This window comes from Melanaphis sacchari, unplaced genomic scaffold (genome assembly GCF_002803265.2).
Source record: "Melanaphis sacchari strain LSU unplaced genomic scaffold, SCAv2.0 Contig73_pilon_pilon, whole genome shotgun sequence".
Classification (NCBI taxonomy): domain Eukaryota; kingdom Metazoa; phylum Arthropoda; class Insecta; order Hemiptera; family Aphididae; genus Melanaphis; species Melanaphis sacchari.
Genome location: NW_020271525.1, coordinates 3,181,180 through 3,191,469, shown reverse-complemented (window position 1 = coordinate 3,191,469; position 10,290 = coordinate 3,181,180).

Below are 10,290 nucleotides of genomic sequence, written 5' to 3'. Positions count from 1 at the left end.
TAATTCTTTATAATGTAATTATATATTATACTTGAAACAAAGCATTGTTATAAATTAAAATTTGTTTTGTATACATTGTAAAACATTAAAAAAAAACTTTTTAACGAATAAAACATTTGTTTTGTATTATTAAAGTAAAATAAATTATTTTCCAACCCCGATAACAAATGTATATAAATATAAATGTATCTTAGAGTGGTTTTCAAACTGTGCTTCGTGAAACTCTAGGATTTATCAAAAATGTAATATAGAGACTCCGTAGTTCGTTAATTTATTTGGATTTTAATTAAATTTAAATATATTAATATTAAGTGTATAGTAAATTTTAGTAAATTAGTACTGTTTGCCATGGGTGGGCTATAGAAAATATAAGATGTGTAACACAACAATGAATTATTTATTTACTAATATTACACTGTTGTAACTTGTAACTTTTGTTAGCTACTGTTTAACAATAATTATTTTAAAATCTACCAACAAATTAGAAAAATCTTTTCAAGTAAATTTCAACTACATTTAATAAACTTAGTGAATATAGTTCAAAAATGGATTTCATAGGTAAATAGGTGTTGTTAATCATTGGTTCATCTAGATACTAAATCCGGTGTATACATTTTAACAATATTATTAAAATAACCATGATGGCCTCGGTAGTATATTTGTCTATATTTTATAACATACTATTACAAATAAACTTTCCTTAATAGACTCCTCCAAATAGCGGAAATATTTTTCGAAAAAGGAAAATGTTCACTACTTATTTATAGGAAAACCTCTAAATATAGGATACCCTGAATAATGGTCACTTCACTTTTATGGCTAGGCTTTGATATTTCTTATCGTAATAATACAAGTATAATTTACTATAATATGCATTTTACACATAATAATACTATAATAGTTTATATGAAATGGTCATCTCATTCGGTAATTGATTTTTTTTAAATAATAATAATTATATAAGTTACTATACTAAGTATATCCATTATTTATACATACAAATAGTATCATATTATCATTTTTTTTTTTTTTTTTATGTATTTTGGTTTGTTATTTTTTATTTATCCCTCCCTCTCCGTTAAATAGTGGACAACATTTTAGCGACCAAAGTGACCAGTGTTTAGAGATTATATTTTATCATTATTTAATATTTTGTAAAATCTTAAAAACAAAATATTGATCATATATTTTAGTAAATTTGCAATTAAGTCGCAGAGTTTTTTTTCTGCTAGTACCTATTGAGCTTATAGACAAAAAATTAATTTCTATGGACGTTTAATATTATATTAAAGACATAAAAATAAAACCGGTAATCGTATGCAGAATAAACGGATCTCACAGTGCTATAGAACGGGTATGACTCAGTGACGATGTGACGGCGTTGGTTTTTTTTTTGTGTCGGACATATTCATTTTGACGATTACGAAACGCGTATCAAAAAAAAAATAACAATATACGAGGGACCTGTGCCAATACATTCAACGCGTGTTTAACGGACGACAATGCCAAAAATCTAAAGCACCGGTCATTTTATATATAGGTATATTTACTATAATATATATAATCGAATAATAATATCGTTAAGTGTAATATCGATATCGGAAAACGCATACGGTATTGTCATGCCTCAATGGAATGTTGACTGTTAAGACATTTTTCTTTGACAAAAATCGACCGGAATTCATTATTGCGCCAGATAGACGGATTTAAAATACATTTTCCGTTAACCGTTATTATACGTCACTCTATGTTGGATAATGAATATATAAAATATTATCAGTATTTCTTGAGAATTACCTTTCAAGCTGTTCATAGTCAATCAACTGTTACCTATGTTTAATAGATCACGATCGATTCTCAAGACAAATCTGTTGGGATATTTTTACAATAGCGCTCGACGATATTTAAAATCTGATCATGATATCGTATTAGTTTTTACCAATACGAGAAATCAAATTAAAAATTTATAATATATTTTAAATTAAATGATAGTTAAAATATTTTTTTTGTTATGTGAAACGAAATTTTTTGATATAATGTGTAGGAAATAACTTTAAATACAATAATTATCACAAAAAAAAAATTGATAATATAATAGACATTTTAAGACAAACGGTTAAAACTTCATATATAAATCGTTTAAAAAGAGAACAAATTATATGTTATATAAATAAAACTGAAACATTATTTGGCTTTCGAACTAGAATTTGAAATTGTGGATTGTACCGTTTTTGCAATCCTCAATTTAATTATAGTGTAGTCCCTTCTCGTATGGGAATAAACGCGCAGCACTCCCTTTTACAGGATACAGAATAATATCAGATGCACAATTTAACACTGCCGGCAAATGAGCCAGCCCATGAGCACGTGTATCAAAGCCCCCTCGGGACTGCTTTAGTAAACCGATTTAGTCTATCCGATAAAGCGCATTTCCAAATATTCCTATTCTATTTTACCAGCTCCATATCCACCGGCTTAGCCGAAATTATAGTATCATTCGTATATATATATATATATTTATAAAAACAACGTTTTTGTGTTCATTTTTTATTTGTTTATTTGTTATGATTTATTTATTTTATTTTCGAATCTTGCGTACGCGAATCGTAAGGAAACCGTGCCAACACCGTAATACTGGCATCAAAAATAGCTCTACGACGCGACCCAAAAGACAAATGACCGGCGACAGCAGTCAAGAGACCGTTTGAAAACCGTAAATATCGTAGAAATGTATTATGATATTATCAGATGTATATATGTATATATATAAATATATACCTACCTACAATATATGTCTGTTCTAAAAGCACGACTGACTTATACAATAGCATCGCTACCGCCTAATAGACTAGCATAATAGGTATACGTTAATAGGTTCAAATATCATATGAAATAATAATAATAATATCATTGTTCAAAAATATTAAAGCCTTTGAATCGGAGCAAGCGGATACGGGTAAAGAATGGATAATTAAGAGGTGGTAATTGGTGTTCTCTCCCTATTTCGACATATAGTTGGAGTCATAATCGGCTGTTAAGAATTATATGATAGTTATATTAAAATATCATGTATCATGATGGGTTAGGGGAAAAAAAACACTAAAGCAACATGTTAAATATATTTTTTAAGTGAACATTTACCGTAAGTATTGTAACTCTATTCAAATAATTAACTGCACTTTTATAGCTAATAATTTAATGTTTCGTTTTGGAAAAAAAATCCTAATACAAATTTATACTTTAATAAATATAACAAATAAAATCTTGATTATTGGTTAATAGTTTCTTGGAAAGTTTGTTTCTAGCAAGAAAAAAAAACTTTACCAATTTTGTCAGTATAGTTTAATCACCAGAAATTAAGAATATAAATTACGTGTACGTTAGAATTTTTTCAGATTTTTAATATGTATCACAAGCCAAAATCCAATATTATATTTATTTTTTTCATGTATATATTATCATAATATTATTACTAGGTATTATTACCTGGGTTTAAATGCCCAAAAACTAATAAGAGTAAGATAATATGCCTTTCCAACACAATAATAATGCCTTTAAAAAATAACTAACATTTTTATGATAGGTAAGAAGTAAGCACTAATGCAAGTGATAGGAAAACGTTGATTTAAATTTAAGTATCTCAACACTTCTTTATTTTAATCAAATTAATAATAATTTAAAAACAAAATACTAAACTTAGGTAAATCCAATAGGTAAACAATAAATAAATGCAATCTCCAAAAATGAATCTCCAATTGACCAATAAATTTTTATTTGTTTGATTCTTGGTAAACACCACATACAATAAGCATTAAGGATAGATAGATACGTTATCACATTTATATTATATGGAACGATTGACATTTGTTGTAGGTTATTTTCATTATAATTATTATTATTATTTTTACACTATCAAACTAAACACCTAACTCAACGTAATTATTACCAGCCACTTAAAACATTCAGTATACGAGTTCTACGATCGTCCACCTCGAAATTGTGTGCAAATTTAGCAAGCACCAATAACGCCATTATCTATAATTGGTAGTCTACAACTAGCCCATCACCGTTTTCACTTGCAACGTAGTTTAATTACGATCCTATAGCAATTGCGATACGTTATATTTTAGTTTTACTCCCTCAAAATGCCAATATTATAATATACACTGTACCCGTTCAATTTATCATGTCCCAGTTTCAAATGGTATTAATCGATATTATTATTAACACTCTCTCAGCTAGGTATATAATCGCCTCAAGTTTTAGACGTGGCTTACAGGCGCAATTTGACCTTAATTTTCAGGGATGCTAAAATAATTATACAAAATTTACGATTACATATTACTTTGTTCTCTTATTTACAATATTGTTAATCATAATAACTAACAATGAAATTATTTAATTAAAAAATTAACAATAAATAACAAACAAATAATTAAAATAAGTATTAAAAGACGTATCTGTTATTAATTTTAAATGTATTAATAATATATTTTTAGTTTTTAGTTTATCAAATAATGTTTTTTCAATATCCTCATTAAAAAGTTTAAAAATTATTCTTGTAACAACCATGTTAGTCCGTAGCCAATTTTTTATTCATCACATTATAGAAATTAACATGGAAGTTTAAGTACATAATTAAACTAAGTTATTTGGAGATGCTAAAAAAATATTTGCGTATGTTGAGAATAACCTAACTGTATATGACATGTCTTTATAGGTCTAGAATATCCTCAACCATTGTGGCTCTGATACATCATCACCAGTCTTGAATATTATACTAAAATAATTTTTATTCTCAGTTGAAAATATTAAAAAATTAACTTGAAGTTCTCAAGCGTTGTTTTCACAATAACTTGAAAATATAAACATACATAGAAAATATATAGGTTTTATTTTATTTTATTTATTTATTTTTTATCAGAGTTTGAACTTCAAACGTCATTTAATACATTCAAACGAAAAATAACAACCCTTCCTCTGACAGTTATAATTATTGTTGTAATTCAAAATGCTTTTAACCTAGTTTTAAAAATATTTGATATTATTTATGTTGTTATTTTCTATGCAAAATTAAATATTCTTAACATTCAGATTATACTATTAATCTATATTGTCTTATTTATACAATTCTAATGTACACCGGTATTTACTTATTACTTTTAAAATAATAATAATACTATTATAATGTATAATGTGATACTGTGGTGTAATAATAAAATAATTAAAATTATAATATATTTTTTGAAACAATTATATTAATTTATCGTATTTCAAAAAAAAATTTAAAAAAATATCCTTAGAAATAAATGCTGACACTATGTCTAAACTCAGAATTGTTGCTTTTTAATCTAACCTATTATACAGCAAAATGACTTCTCGAGATATTTATTTTTATTTTTACAGTCATTATTTTTTTTGTTTATAATTTAATTTACTTATTTAAAACTAAGTTGTAATATATAAAATATATTTCTTTATTTCAATATTTCAATGTGTATTATTTATTTTTTCAGATTTCTTTGTTGATTCTTGATAAAAAGATTTTTAATTTCGTTTTACTATTGGATTTGACAATTTTATCATAATTAAATTATGTTTTATTAATTGTAATTAAAGTGGTTTAAGGTATTGTTATTATAAATTAATGTATAATTATAATAACATATTCAATAAATATTGAAAAAATGCTTTTGCTTAACTATAATGTCTGTGTGAATTGAATAAAATGTATCTATGGAAATAGTTAGGGCCAGGAACTTTATGCCCTAAAAAACTTTAAAATATGTAAACATTTACGCCTAAAAGAATCACTAAATATGCTACTAAAATATACATTAAAAAAAAATATATTTTTAATAAATAATAAATAATAATATTTGTAGATATGATGCATAAATAGATAAATTTGATTGATTTTCTGAGATAATTATTTTCTTTTTTTTACATTAGTTTTTATCTTATATCGAGTTTTAGTCTAAAACAAAAAAAAATAAATAAATAATAAAAACTAATTATCAAAATACGCAAAATATGCAACTATAAATTTAAAATATAAACTAGTATTTCTATGAAACAAATTTCTTTACTACTTAGCTATATTTTTAATTATTATTTAAAAACATACAAACTCCTCGAAATCTCTTTTCCTAGTTAAAGTAATAGTATTATTGGTGGGCGCGTGCTGATATCAGTAATTTAAATAAATTTGTTTAATCTACAGTTAAAAACTTTGCCGTATAATATATTATATAAAAGTAAAAATACAATATTATATTTTTAACTATTTTATAAACTACCTATTTAAACAAATACATTAATGTGCAGTATTAATTTATATAATTTAAGTTCGTTAATGGATTAATACATATTTCATAAAAAAAACCTATACATTTATTTATAGCATTATTTTTTTTAACGTTTTTACAAAAGTATTGGAATCAAAACAATATTTTTTACGATACAAAAATATAAATTTATGAAGCATAATATTATAACTGGTATGCATGTAATATTGAATTGTAAAATTAACAGTAATGAACGATACAATTTATTAAATTAGAACATTTCACATTAACAATTCATTTAAAAAAATAAGTACTGAGAATAGTTGATATGTTATTTTTAATTTTTTTTTTTAATCGTTTTATGTTATGAAATAAATTATAATGTATCTACTTATTTTTATATTATAAATAATTATGGGTATTAAAAAGTAAAAAGTAATTTTTTTTCTTTATAATATAATTGATTGTTATAATTTTTAAATAATTTATTTAAAAGAATTTTTGATAATTTATATATAGTGTCCTACGGAGTTCTGACAAATGAAATAACTTGAAATCTAATCAATATTTTTTCATTTTTATATAATTAATAGACGCTTGTACTACACGTATGATATACATTTTTTTTATTTTTATTTTATTGTAGGAAAAATAATAAATTTTAAATTTGATTCAAATTTTTTTGAAAAAATTGAAAATAGCCTATTTAAAAACATATTGAAAAAAATATGTTTAACGTTTACAGTATTTTATTTGAGTTATCGGTTTGCGACTTATTAACATTTAAATATTCGTTCAATTTACTGTTACTGGGCAATTTATAAAACCCAACAATAAAAACCAGAAGTCAAAATGAATATAAGATAAGTAACTAAGATAATACACAGATTGTCAGATTATATAGGTCCAATGTCCAATTCCTATGACCATTCACCATTGTACATTTCGCATATTAGTTATTATTGATAATCGCCATTATCGGTATCCTTAAATTGAGATATAATTTCATGTTGACTTCTGGTTTTTATTGTTGGGTTTTATAAATTGCCCAGTATCAGTAAATTGAACGAATATTTAAATGTTAATAAGTCGCAAACCGATAACTCAAATAAAATACTGTAAACGTTAAACATATTTTTTTCAATATGTTTCTAAATAGGCTATTTTCAATTTTTTCAAAAAAATTTGAATCAAATTTAAAATTCATTATTTTTCCTACAATAAAATAAAAATAAAAAAAATGTATATCATACGTGTAGTACAAGCGTCTATTAATTATATAAAAATGAAAAAATATTGATTAGATTTCAAGTTATTTCATTTGTCAGAACTCCGTAGGAAATCCTGTATAAGGACATTTTAATATTGTGATTAAAAATAATTTTATTAGTAGATAGTATATTGTTATTATTATTATATCACGTACTTAGGCGGTTAGTCATTTGTTTCTTAGTGGTTTATTTTTAAATATTAGTTCATTGGTTCATTATGAAGATTAAAGGACATGTTAATCTCCCGAAGCGATAATTCCCTCTTTGAAGGTTAAAAGAGAAGAAAATTAGCTATTTTTTCTTGTTAATAAAAAAAATCTAAAGAACTCTTTGCCGTATACGTCTCGATTATATTCACATTTACCTCTCAAGAGAGATTAATCAATTTTAACCCTTTCATTAGAATTTGCCAGTGTTTACACAATACTACTCACACTCAAGCACAAAATTACACTAATGGTACTGTATATAATATCCTATAGTATATACGAGTAGATAAAATTACACAGATACCTGTAGATCACAGTACCTATGTAATCAATTTAAGTTGTATTTCATATTTTGGTAGAATGTGTTAATAATAATAACAATAATATTATGTACAATGGGGTATTCATTAATATTATTGAATAGTGATGTGAATACTGTAATGGTTTCCTTTTTATGTAAAATAAATACTTTGGAATATAGCTACTTATATTTTGAGCAAATATAGAAAAGGAAAATTATTGTTTTTAGATATTAAGATAATATAGGTTAAATATCATTAAAATTAAACTCTCAAATATAAATATAGTATATTATATAAAAGAAGCTCCTAATATAGTTTTATTATAACAAAGTGACAAATGTATTAGAAAACAAAATTTTGTGTAATGAGTTGACTTATAAGTGTCTAAATCTGATACATATTTATTTGAATTTAAATTTAGATTTAAATCTTAAATAAAATATATTTAATAGTTAATTTATTGTTAAATCGATAGTAAATTCTTGGAACACAAAGTTGGGAATATACGACCAATGTGTGTTTACAATTCACTTATTTAATAGAATACATCAAAGCATTTTTAAGTATTTTATCGATAATTGAGGGATTTGAAAAAAAAAATGTTTTACAACTATAGTCCGATTTTAATTATCCTTAAAACAAATTACGATAAAGTATTTCTGGCAATTGTTGGGTCGTTCGAGTTAATTTTTATAATATTAATGAAATAAAAAAACTAAGCAATTTTATTCTAGGTTAATAATGCAATAAAATTTAATTAATATAATCCATGTTTCTACATATTATAATCGCTATAATTATTACTTTATCAATAGTTAAAATTATTTAAATTTAAATTTACAAATTTATTTAATCGTTCAAAATAAAATGGAATATTATTTTTTTCAAATAAGCACTAAGGAATTTTTTTTTTTCATAAACGATAATCACCTAAAATCAATTAATATAATTAAGAATAAATAATTTTGAAGAGTTTTAAGCTAAAATATTTCACACATTCTAATAATTTTAATGATTTAATAATATTTAATAACTTTGAATACGATTTTGAATTGAGCAATTGAGTACATTGTATACTGAATTAAAATATACATACATATGATTTTTATAAATAAACAAAATATTAAAAGTGTATTTTCTTTAAAAATAATTATGTTAATCATCAAGAATATAAATTTGATATAACATTTATTCTCCTCATTACTATATATGATAAATTATTTATTATTTTATTTTGACCTAAAATGTATGCATATATAATGTTATTCATATCTATAGAAAAGTCATTAAAAAAATACTCTTATATTAAATACTTGACGTAAGACGTAAAATACTTAAGTTTTTACATTATCGAAAACAATTCTTAAAAGAATTTTAAACTCATATATTTATTATATATGTTAAATTCCGTATAGAGCAATCAACGGAAATTTAAAATACATTTATTTTTTGATATCAGAGTCATCGAAAAAACGAAATTTTTGCTGACTATGTGTTAAATAATGTATGACTTTTACAGAGAATAATACAACTATCTTTTCTCTGGAATTAAATATTTTTTTATAAATCAAACTCATAGTGATTTCATATTACCAATCATACATTGGTTTTACGATTTAAAATAAAACAATACAAATATATGCGTTGTCGGAATAATTGTATTCAGTTTAAGAACATCCATTTCATATCATTTTAAAATATATCTTCTGTAGTACTGTCTAAGTTTCACGCGTTTAATCTTTATATTGTGTTCTATAATACAAGTTATTGTATTATTTTACTTTAATTACCTACTTATTAGTTTTATACCTAGTATAACTAGGTTAATAGTTCAATTATATTTTTTTCATGGTTCATAATATTTTCATAAATACATTTTTAGAACTACACAACCTTTGCGATTATGAAATTTCGAGAAATAACTATTAAATATCAGATAATATTTATTTTTTTACCTCAATATTATTGATTGTTTTTTATAGAACCAATGTAGAAAAAAATCATATTAGACACATCGCAAAACCACAAGTAAGATACATTAATTTTATCTAAATAATATTTTAATGAAATACAGTAGAACCTCAATAATCAAAATTAAAAGGAAATTAATATTTTTCGTATTATCAAGGTTTTTGAGTTATCAAAGGTTTTAGGAAAAAAATTCGACTCAGACTTTTTTAAGTGTACATATTATCAATATTTTACTACAACGTATAAATTA